Below are 12,624 nucleotides of genomic sequence, written 5' to 3'. Positions count from 1 at the left end.
GTTTTATTTGTCTTTTTTTTCTCCTACTCTTCTCACTTTCTGTTTCACAAAAAAAGAGAAAAACACTGACGCTTGTGTAATTTCCCAGATAAGATAAGAAAATCCACTGAGCACACAAAAAGGCAACATCATTAGAATATTTATCGATCTGAGTGTGTTTACTTGACTGTTGTAAAAAGTTCATCGGAAGTCTGACTTTGTCCTGTGACATCTTTCTGTGGTTGCATTTAGCAGTGGTGCATGGGTGGGTGTGAGTGTTTGTGATAGTAAGAGTCTTGTGGTCTGGAGCCTATCGAAGCTGAACACGTGATAGTCAGACATTTGCTGTATTGAAAAAAGAACTTCCCAGAAGAGTCACCTTGGAGAGCCACATTTGTCATATGGTGGACACAGTTAAAGTGAAAGATCAGTAAATGAATGTATAAAAGAGATTTGATCAATTTCTAACACGTAATGGTAAAAAACAAATGTACTCACCAGCTACTTTTGTAAATGCACCTTTTCAATTACTCGATAAGACAAATAGCAAATCAGTCAATCACATCACAACATGGTGAAGCTCTAACTGACACTCGGTGGTGTTAGTATGGGATTTAAATGACTTTGATCATGGCAAGGTTCTTGGTGACAGGCTGCTCTGTATATTTTAGAAGTTGTGGAAATAGTGTGAAATAGTGGGGTATTCTACCAACAATTTCTCTGGTTTAGAGCAAATTATGCAAAAAAAGAGAAAAATACCTACAGGTAATAGTTCGACTTAAACCAAATAAGGTATGCAGTGCACCAACTCTGAGCACACCACACATGTAACCTTGAACCAGATGGGCTACATTAGTAGAAAATCACATTAGTTGCTATTCTATCCTATCAGCTAAGAACAAGAAACTAAGGAAATTGTTCCCTGGTTCAGTAGGTCTCAATTTCAGCTGGTGGATCATAATTTTGTGTAAACAACATAAAAAAAAAACACAACCCCCTTTTAAAAACATCCTAAAAGTGGGATTAAGACACGATTTTGCTGTTCAGATTGGCAATGTGGCTATAATGATATAGTGGGTATCCTGTGGGTACAGGATAAAGTACCATGTCACAAAGGTCAAACCATTTCAAACTGGTTTCTTCAACATAACAATGAATTCACTGGAGTCCAAAGGACTCCTTCGTCTCCAGATATTGATCTAACTGAGTAATGTTGGGATTTCTTGTGAAGCTATCATGCCAACATGGATCAAAATTAGGTGTTTCCAATGCCTGAATTAATCCATGCCATAAAGTTTCAAGAAGGTTCTGAAGGCAAAACAGGGGATCTAACTTGGTGTACTTAATAAAGTGAGTTAGGACAGAGTCCTGAATTTCAAGCAAATACAATTTCAAGGTTAATCCCTTTCAGTAACATATAAATCACAATCACTGTTGAGATAGTTACCATGGAGCCCAGAGTTGTCACTTTTCTTAGCAAAAAATTATGTTTAATGCAACAAAGAGTAAAACATTTTCTCAGAATGTGAAGAAGGAAATGACAGAAATGATAAAAGCAGATGTGAGGAGGCTGGAAGGCTTCCAAAACCACTGCATGACCTTATAACATCCTGCCTTCTCCACCACATGTCACCTTTATCAACCATCTGCTATGGAAAAACTCTTGACAATAAACTTGTCTCATTGCTCATCATCCTGTTTTGTTTGTGTCGTGGCAACCAGTTGAAAGTGATATTCAGCTCGAGTTTGCAGCTCCCTGTGAGCCATGTAAACTCCGCCCACAAACTCTCACTTTCGGAATAATATCGTAAAGGAGAAACCATTTGTGTCTGCAGCTATGACAAGCCACGTCTTCGGCAATAGTCGAGATAAAATAAATCTCTTTGTCATTGTCTGACCACAGAGATGATTGCTTTATGATCGGTGCTTTCACAGCACGAAATGGAACATGTTGATAGATAGCATGTCTTTCTTCCTTCCTCTCCCTTTCTCTATTTCTTTTTGTCCGTCTTTCTTTCTGCCTTCTTCTGGCATGCAAACTAAAGGCCAGCAAATGACTGGAATGCTGAAAATGTCAAAGTTCGGAGGCTGGCGGAGACACAATAGGATTAGAAAAAAAGGAAGGCAAAAGGAAAGAACCTAAACTGCAAACATCTCCATGTGCTCTGAGGTGTGTCAGTATTATTTTCAAATGGACTGAATGTGACTACAGAGTGGTCAGAGAGTATTTTCATATCAGCTCCATTCATTTGTCTGTCCGTCCATCCATCCATCATCTTCTTATCTGGGATTCGTGTCAGGGGGCAGCAGCCTAAGCAGAGGCTCAAACTTCCCATCTCCCCAGCTACTTTGGTTGTGAATTCCTATCAGGGTTGAACCAAAATAATTTTTTTAGACAATCTGATGAAATAAAATAAAGTATTCTTGATTGTGCCAAAAGGGATCATAAAGATAGTGTTTTAACCCATGCAGGGCTGACAGCCACAATCCAAGCGTAAGGGTGGTGTGTTTCCTTTAGTGAACACTATGTTGGACGAGCATCTATTAACAGACGCAAATGTGGATTTTAAAGCGTTTTCATGCAGTAAAATTGACTTTCCATTTGAGAATTACAGGTCAGCAGAGAAAGCATTTCTGCTTTAAGCAGGTTAGCCTTTAACCTTAGAGCGATTATATGAGTGATGATCCACGAGCCAGGATAAAAGCAATAGTAGTGATAAGGATAGTAATCCTCTTCAGAACTTAAACACTACAGAGGACATGTCTCCACTGCTCTAGAGTCCACCGTCAACGTGCTTTACAGCACTGACACTTTGTGTTGTAGTTGGTAATAAGTCTTGGATGCATCTGGTTGGCCAGAGGAACCCATTCCATGAGGTCTATACAAACATGTCAAGAGCAAATCTGAAGGCTGTATTATGTTTGGAGGCCTGTAGTTATAGTCTCGACAGAAAATGGGTGACCTGTGCAAATAATGCACTTCAACATCCACTAACCTTACTCTGATTTCACATTGCCTACCACTTGGTGCCTGAGTTCCTCCTAATTGCTTCCACTTTGTTATCATACAACTGTGTAATATATCAAAGAGAGGAAATTTTACAACTGTACGTTTAGCATAGCTGACATCCTATCTTGTTAATATACAGAAATACACGAGCTCATGAAAGCAACCCATTCTTTCACTGGTCAGATGAAACACCTCAATTATTTGGATAGGGGAATAGATACTTTGCATATTGTGTATTTATATTTTGGTATCTGTAATACGTATAATTTTACCACTCCTGGAAGTATAAAATTCTGAGGTGTTTCATTTGGGAACTTCTTTAAAACCGAAAAACTTTCTAAACATGACAAAATGTGTACCTTTCCACATGTGTAAATAATATGCTTAGCATGTTAAGTGGAGTCTTCTGAATACTGTAACATATCATATTTTATTCTTCTGCTCAGTATACTTTGATGAAGCATAAAAATAGATTTTTTAGTAATATTCTGTGCCATCCTTTAAAACAAAGCTTAGTGATACTTCGAATTTCATTCAAATTTAATTTCTCTAACATGATCTTTAAAAAAGAAGATTTATTCTTAGAAGTAGCACAAGAACACAGAGGAACAAGAAAATCACAGACAGTATAAATATATATATTTATGATATATATTCATTAAGTTTTTGGCCTGCAAATACCTAATAAAATGTGTGGTGTATAGATTAAAACTTTGCCATAATCATTCAAATGAAGGAAAACTGCCATTATTGAAAAAATATGTTGCGAAAGTTCCATCAATTAATGATGGAGAAAATAAAGAATTATGTTCTTTTATGTCTGTGTAAACATAACCTGTGCTGTCAGAGGGCCTCTTGCATTTTTGAGATTTATATCTAACCAGGAAATCATCTCACTCACTGACTTCTAGTTGACATGAGTCAACGGGGGAGGATGTGGGGAGAGCTTAATTTAAAAACTAAAGTCAACTCAACTGTGTTCATTCTAATTCTGACTTGTGACTTAGGCCAATGACCTGTTTGAATAGCGCATGCACAAAATGCATAACTTTATCAGAATCTGAACTTGAAAAAATAACCCAAAAGTCCCCAAGTTTTTGTGAGAAGAGGTAGTTTTCCTTTCTTTTTCTCCACCACAATTGAACTACTTTCTGCTTGAAAGAAACCTACAAGCAATGAAAATAATCATACAAATGAGTATGCTGCTTCAAAGTGTAGTTTGAAACCAGTGATGCTTTTAAAGGGCCAGTACTTTGTATTTTCCAGGCACATAGTGACATTTTATAGCGGAATCAAATAACTATGCTACCTTTAGTTCTTATAAAAATGCTGTACATCAAATATGACGTAAAAGGAATTTGACTTCATAATTTAACGCCTTGAAATTGAGCCGCTGTCTCTTTAAAAACTCTGACTTTTTTTGAAACTCCGCCTTCAGGAAGTTATCACATCGCATATGTTCCTGCTTACCATATACCTATACTGGTTGTGTCACTAAAAGGGGTTTTATCTTTCAGAACAGGAATTTGCCAATGGTGGTTCAACTGTGCTATGTTCTTCCCGACATAGTCCCTCACTGAGGAAAGTTTTTCCAGGCTGTCCTAAAGTCACAAGAAATGTTGAGATGTCATCATCTGACATCTTTCTCAATGAAGCCAGTGGTTTGTCCTGTTTCAGTACACCTAAGCGCAACACGGCTGTGTTACAAAGGCCAATTGACACCACAGGTGTGTTTTTCTCTATGTTCTATATAGAAACCTACAAGAAGCCACTGTATAATGAACATACTAACTTTACATTGACCACAAAATAATGTGCACGGCCGGCTGTATGACAGTTTTGCAAACCATACCTGCCAATACTAGCAGTCCAATTTGAAGTCACACTACTTGCTGCCAAATAAACACACAGTACACAACTGGTTTTGCTAGTTGTGTATATTAAGGCACTTCAACACTGATAAATTTGATAACTTGATTGGAGCTCTACTACTTTTCTAAGGCATCAGATTGGGACATTCCTTACGCAAACCAGTCAGAAAATGAAAAATTTAAAATCAAAGTCAATAAAACATTGATTTGACTAAATTTATTTCTGTGCTTTTTATGTTTACTTGTGAGTCTATCTGTGAAGGATACAGGCTAATCAGTTGATTGGCTCACTGAAACTGTTAAGATTTAAATTTTTTCCACTCGTAGCAAGCTAGATAGTTTGTTGTGTGTTAGCCATCTCTTCAGATTTAAATCAGTATATGGCTGGTTATTTTATCTGCAGTCTATTTGCGTTTTAGAGGTGATACTTGTGTAATGTTAAGTGTCGTGAGATTCTACAACTCAATTTGCTTCCTTCACAGCCACTTCATGGTTTTTACTGTTTCAAAATATTCCATTGTAATTCTCAGTGTGTTTAGCTGCCAAAAGGTCACAGCTTTTTAAGTCTCAACTTTTTTTTAGACTCTAACAGGTTTTCTTACATGCATACCCTATATTTAACTCGATCCATTGTCCTATCAACTCTGATCAGCTGCCCTGTCCCTGTAGAAGAAAAATATTTCCGTGGCATGATACCACCACCATGTTTTATTATGGAAACGTGCAGAGTTAGTTTAACCACAACATAGCGTTTTGTACATTAGCACCTAAAGCTAAATGTTGGCTCAAGATGAGTAAATCACCTTCAACCACATGTTTGCATGTGGTAGGATGCAAACATGTGCATCTACATGGCTTGTGAAACTACAAATTAGACTTTTAATGGTTTCTAATGTATGTTTATCTTTTTTTATCAAGGCCAAATTTGTTACATGTTCAACTAATAGTTACTGAGGCATATTCTGTCAGTCTTTTAGAGGTAAAATATGTTCAGTGGTGTTTTTCTTTCATTACGCAACCGCTTCTACAGTTCATTCATTGAATTATCAGAAGTGATAGCATTCAAAGCACAACGAAGCCATTTATATTTGCATGAAATAGTGGATTTTCTGCTTAGCAGACTATTTTCAGCATTGTTATATTAATAGGTGTTATCTTGATGCTTTTACATGAAGTCAGAATGGAAGTGATTACACCTTTTCCTTCATTGTTTCATACATTATTCTTACCATCAGCTCAAAAAGAACATTTCTTTCTTGCTTTATGACTAGACATCCTGTTGTGTAGTACACCAAGAGTGGATTTTCCAACATGAAAATAAACTGTAACACTGCCCTTTTATTTGCAGATCAATGACTTCAGCTATTCTGGGGTAAGCTAAACCAGTGATTAGTCACACTCAGCAAACACAGGTTGTCTACAGTTCAATTTACTTTTCTTTGAGGATATGAGAGGAAACAGATCTAGGCAATAATTATTGATACTCTTTGTACTCGTTAAACATTTTTTTGGAGCATTGGCATTCTCCTGGAATGGACATTCATTGCAAGTAAACAAGAGGAAACAATGGCAACATCAGGTTTATTACAAGAGTAATATTTTCTGACAAATGGTCAGTTCCTAGACCAAATTCAGCCCAAATTATTTTGAAAAGGTCTCTAAAACATTTGTTTAAAAGCATCAGACGAAACTGCTGCATGTTGCATTATATAATCATGCTGTAGAGGAAAGTGACTCATGAGGTGGATAAAGGGCATGTAGCATATGAGAATGCTCTTTTTATTTCTCCTACTGAAATCTCTTTTATCACAGTTTGTATATAAAAATGCTTTGGCATTGTCTTTTTGTTTTTTGCTCTGAGAATATGTACTTGGTGAATATCAAGTGAAAACCTTTATGGAATCAAATATTTAGTCATAAAAAGGTATGCAAATAGATCTTTTGGAGGATACGATAACATGTTAGTGTGCTAAATGTTTTAGATGTAGAGATTTTGACACATTCAGTGCTATGAAAAAGTATTTGCTCTCTTGCAAATGTCTTCTATTTTTGCTGATACAACAAAATATTTTAGATACAAGCAACATTTCATATAAGACAACGATATCAAAAGTTATATATAACCAGATTCCATACTAAAAACCTTTTAAATGACTATTTAATTTGTTAAAGAGGAAAAGTTCCAAACCAAACAGGTCATATGTAATTGATAAGACCTGTAAAATCACCTAAACAAAGTAAATTCAGAAAAGAAAGCACATCAGCAAGTTCACCACTTAACGGCTTGCAAGATGAGTTTCCAAGTATAGCACAAGCAGATATTAGTTTAACAGAGAAATTACTTTGTCAAATAAGGCCAGTGGTCATCTGCAAAAATACACTGCTCAGTCAGAAACAACCAATCACACGTGGGATGTGGGTCTTAGTGTTGTCAATCATCCACGTCTATGTGATGCTCACACCGCTCTACTTGCTCTTTGTTAGGCTACACCTGGTTACTCACACCAAAGCCTGTCGTGAATGGCCAATCCTTCCTTAGCATGGTCCAGATGAAGACAGATAAACAGTTCTCCTGTAATGGTAAATTGTTTTTCCAGATTGTTTCAAACAATTCTTTAAAACTGTTGTCTCAAACGCATTCAAATCTGACTCATTTGAATGCATTTCGTAGTTTATTGAATATGTACGCATGCAAACACTTTAAGGTTGCTGGGACAACCTATGTCATACATACGGAACAATAATGCAATATTTCATTGTTTCATTGTTCTTGTTTTAATCTGTAATTTTAGGATGATATAATATATGACTTCTGATTCCACTATGTTGATTGTCATATGTCTATGTGGTAAAAAGTCAGTCTGAGGATGTCATTGCAAATTAGCCAAGGCTACAAATGTTATAATGCTTGGTATGATGTATACTAAACACATGTCCCAATTCAAATAAGCAATAAGCAGACAATAGGACAAATCTGTGAGGTTTATTTCTCAAAGGAAGGTGAAACATAGATCTCAGTGAGGACTCTTTTTGACAGACAGCTGCCAGACTTCAGTGGAACACAATAGAGTGTGAACCATAGAGTAGTAAAATTCTCAGAAATTTCCAGTGTACACACGAGTCACTTCCTGTTTCCTGTTGAAGATGTCACTACAGAAACAACCTCTCAACAGAGATTACACGAGATTTTTATTGATCATTTTTTTCCCAATTCATGCACAAATCTAAATTCAAAGGTCAACAAGTGTAGAAAGCAATGTATCTGTGTGTGAACTGTCTCATACTGAGCAAAACAACTCTACTATTTTTATTATTTATAGACAAAAACCACAGCTTTTTTGTTCATCATCATGTGCATCATAATTAACCTTTGTGTGACTCCAGAACAGAGATAAATGAAATAAATAATGAAACCCATTGAGTACATATATATATTTATATATATACCTCCTTTGCACTAGCTTTTGTCTCTTTGGATCTGCATTAACCCGTAGCTAGTCTGCTTGGATGCTCTAGCATAAAATGCCAGAATAATGCATAAGTCAAAGTGGGACATTGACGTAGGACATGAATAGATTAAAAGTAGAAGGGAAAAATTGAGCCTGACACACATAAGGCAACAGTAATGGAGCTAAGATGCATCACTGCATCACAGTGCAATGAGTCTCCAGATTTATCTGCAAGCTTTAATGCCTCTGGATACTTCCAATGTATACTCTGAGCAATTTCAAAACAGTGCTTTTTTGATATTTGTAATACTTCATGATTTGCACATTTTTGGGACACAGGTTTGCCACACATTTCCAGAGACTAACAGTAGCTGACATGTTCATGCCTAAAAGCAACAACCAGACTACCTTCAGAGCAAACGGCTGACTGAATGTGCTATTTTAGCACTTTGCACTGTTTGCATCGCCTAAGTGCTCTGCAAAGTAATGCAAAAGAGGAAAGAGAGGTTTTACAGAAATGACACAATGACAAAGGACAACAGCATGAGAAGAGATAAAGAGACAAAACCGCTGAAATGATCCTATCTCATAGCCACTAACATTTAGAAGATCTAAAATTATTTTAAAATGTCATTTGTTTTAGATTATCACAAAATTATGTCTTCTCTAGTGGGGAAGCTTTATCTGCATGTTATTCTGTTTGTCAAGTCAGTTACTGGAAACTGTTGAATATTAATGTCTGCGGTAAAGCATGCAAATCGAGCTGCACATGCAGGCCAGTTGCATGGCCATATTCATTAAAACGGATGAAGAGAAAAGTCAGTAATGACACCAGGGGACTCCAAGGTGTTTCGAATAAATTTTCATCACTGGTTGTTCCCAGCAGAATCCAGATTACCAATATTGGCTTTTTATTGGATGATCTCATCTGTTGTTTGGTCCTTCATTAATGTCAAGCACAGAGAGAATAGCATGACGACCATGTTGAGATGATATAAATCAGCTGAAAAGGTTGTGTTTTCCAAACCTAAAAATACTACTGGCCTCTAAACATAATTTGTTTCCTCCCATCCAGCCCTGTTCTAAAAGCCATTTGATCATTTGACATTTAAACAGAAATGAATGAAACACATATGAAATGTCAGGGGTCAATTGCGTCATCATACAAATGTATAAAAATAAAAGGGACAAACACTATCCAGGGCGAGCATAATGACTAGCAAAAATCTGAATTATAGGTTTGTCTAGTGATAGTCTCTGATAGAGTGATAGTCTCTATCAGAGACTATAACTAACAAAATGACACGGTTAGAGTGCCTTTATGTGGCTCACAGCTACTCTTTTCATCATAGCCCTAAGGAGAAGTAAATGAACTGTTAAATGAAAAAAGCAGTTCTGCTTCAATCCTTAACAGAAAAATGTGATCCAGGTAGTGCATTATATCTCACTACTTGCTCTTGAAAAGATTCAGTCTTACACTGACACCTGGTGGACAGGATTAGAACTTCCTTTCTTTTTTTTTTTCTTTTTTTTTACCTTTTTTTGTTTAACTCCAGTCCTCAAGGGCCCGTGTCCTGCAGTTTTTAGATGTGCCACAGGTACAAAACACTGGAATGAAATGGCTTAATTACCTCCTCCTTGTGTAGATCAGTTCTCTAGGACCTTACTAATGACCTAGTTATTCTGTTCAGGATGCGGTGCAGCAGAGTCACATCTAAAAGTTGCAGGACACCGGCCCTTGAGGACTGGAGCTTGTCTGCCACATTATGTAATAAACATGCAATGATTGTGGGATTTGTGAGATTAACTTAAGACACAATTACATCTTGGGTTTTAAATGGTTTACTTTTCTTGAAAGAATTCACATATTTGTAATATCAGAACTAGAAACAAGAAGAAAACATACTGACCTTGCAAGATTTATCTGCATAAAGCTTATGCAATATTTAACACAAATCTTCAATATAATCACAAAGGTTGGGATTTTTATGATAACCTGTAGGTTGCATTTGAAGGGAAAAAAATTAAAAAGACAAAAAAATTGTACAAGTAAATAGGAGTCTCAAACAAAAAGACAAGCAAAATCACATTTAAATGAGTCATTTAAAACCCAAATTAAGACAGGAAAAGTGTTGTAATAGACCTTAGATTATCAGACAGACAGAAGTTGAAAACTTTGCTCCCTTTAGGAGAAAAATCACATGTTTTCTGTGACTCATCTATTTTCATCCATCCTGACACTATGCTTACAAGTCTGGCTTGTTGCTAAGGTTAGGGTTCATTTTCCGACATGCAAATGGTCATGTGGACGTATCACTTCCTGCACAGCATTCATCTGAGTTGAAACTGATACTATTACATCATACCAAAACATTTCCCCCTACTGTCTAGAGTCTACAGAGCATATACAGAGGAGAAAGGTAAAATATGTATGTAAATAATTATATAGTAATAAGTAATAGATAATATGCATTTTAAAATGTGGTGGGACTAAGATAAACTCAACCAGATAGACTATGTATAATATTGGTCAAAATACTATTAAGTAACAAGTCATCAAGTAACAAAGCATGCCTCCCTGTAATAATTAACCCTTCTTCCACACCACCCCAGTCATTGATTTTGAGTTGTTAGTTATTCAGATCTACAGACTTTATGTGTTATAGACAAATAAATGAACAAATGTACAGTATAATCTCTCTGTGTTAGTCAAACCTAAGATTTTCTTTGAGCATTGATAGGGCCATACTCTGAAGAGAGACAATCAGACATATCACAGAAAACTTAATATGAGCATGTACAAGCACATTCAAAGCAATGAGACACACTGATGCCAGAATAATTTGGCAAATATTTAAGAGAGCAGACTGCTGTAGGTATGAAGATGGTGGACACGTTTTTGTCCAAACAGTGCCAATAGGTTTCAGTGTGCTGGACATCATTTAATGTTGACGTTTCTTGCTTACCAAGCAGCATGAAATTATTAAATTTTTGCTTTGAAAAATCAAAATTATATTATTTATGTTAAAACTTTGAACACTGTCTCAAAAATTAATTTTTAAAAGAACAGTTAACAAAAATGTATGAAAGCTAATATTTGAAATATGTTTTAGGAGGCTATAAAATGAGAATACTTTAGTGACCCCCAGTGGGGAAAGGAGCACACTGCTGTTGGTCGAACCTGGACTTAGCTTGAGTCCAAACATGCTGGGTTTGCCTTTTATTACGGTACACACTTTCAGGACACAGCAGCTACTGTTTTATTATTGAACCATCCCTCTTTTTAGGGTTGTTAGCAGCTCCAGGAGGGCAAAAGCAGTAGACCAACATTTTATTATTCCCTATATGGCAGTTTGTAGCCTCTCTGCTGAGACTTGCTTCCTGTATCTGTAGAGATGGTTCTGAGTTTAGGAGGAGAAATGCACCAGTCATTTCTAGTCGATCAGGTGAGGACTCCAGGAGCACAACTTTATTACAAAACAGAAGCTTAATAGTTTCACCAGCATTTTATATCTGCATTTCTGTAGCTTCTTTTTAACGACACACATATCTTAATCATTGCCCAGACGTGCAACATTTTCCACTCTGCAGCAGAGGGATGGTAGAGATTAACAAAAGAAGAGACAACAAGAATAAGAGCAGTGTGTGATTTGCAAAAGTGCTAAGTTTGAAGTCCAGTTAAATCCAAAAGAGAATATAAGTGTATTGTTCTTACACTTCATGTATTAGAAATTTATTATTCCATATCTTTCCAACAGATTAGTTTGATCTCAGACTGTAAGTTTACCGATCCTAGAGTTTTTATGCAGAATGGAAGAGAGATCTTTTAGTATTCAAGCTCCTTTGCAATCAGCTTCCAGGGTTTGTCAGACAAGCCCTGGACAGGGTTCCACCTCAAACTGGCTCCTCAGACACCCTGTCAACTGAGGAGGCTTTAAACTTTCCTCTTTGATAGTTACACTGGTTTAGGTTACTAAGTTATCAATATCTGCTGCTGTAGGTTTAGGCTACTGAAGAACAAACTTGCCACTTTCCTCACTCTGCTACAGTCTCCTGTTACACTACAGCATTCACCGCAGTGACTGTTAATATGAGCTTTATTGAATCTGCGTTTCCTTTCCTTAGATAAGATGTCTGACCTGGAGATCTTGTGTTTTACAACGTATTTTTCCTAATCAAACCAATGAAACACTGATGTAACTAACTCTGGGTTTTCTTGTTTCTTGTATATTTATGAAATCTAGTAATTCCATGTTCAGGTTGGTTTCTCTCCTAGAGAAAGTTACTAACAGATCAGCTGCTGCTGTACTCTCTG

The sequence above is a fragment of the Xiphophorus hellerii genome, chromosome 6, assembly GCF_003331165.1.
Source record: "Xiphophorus hellerii strain 12219 chromosome 6, Xiphophorus_hellerii-4.1, whole genome shotgun sequence".
In the NCBI taxonomy this organism is placed as follows: domain Eukaryota; kingdom Metazoa; phylum Chordata; class Actinopteri; order Cyprinodontiformes; family Poeciliidae; genus Xiphophorus; species Xiphophorus hellerii.
This window is presented reverse-complemented; position numbering follows the sequence as displayed.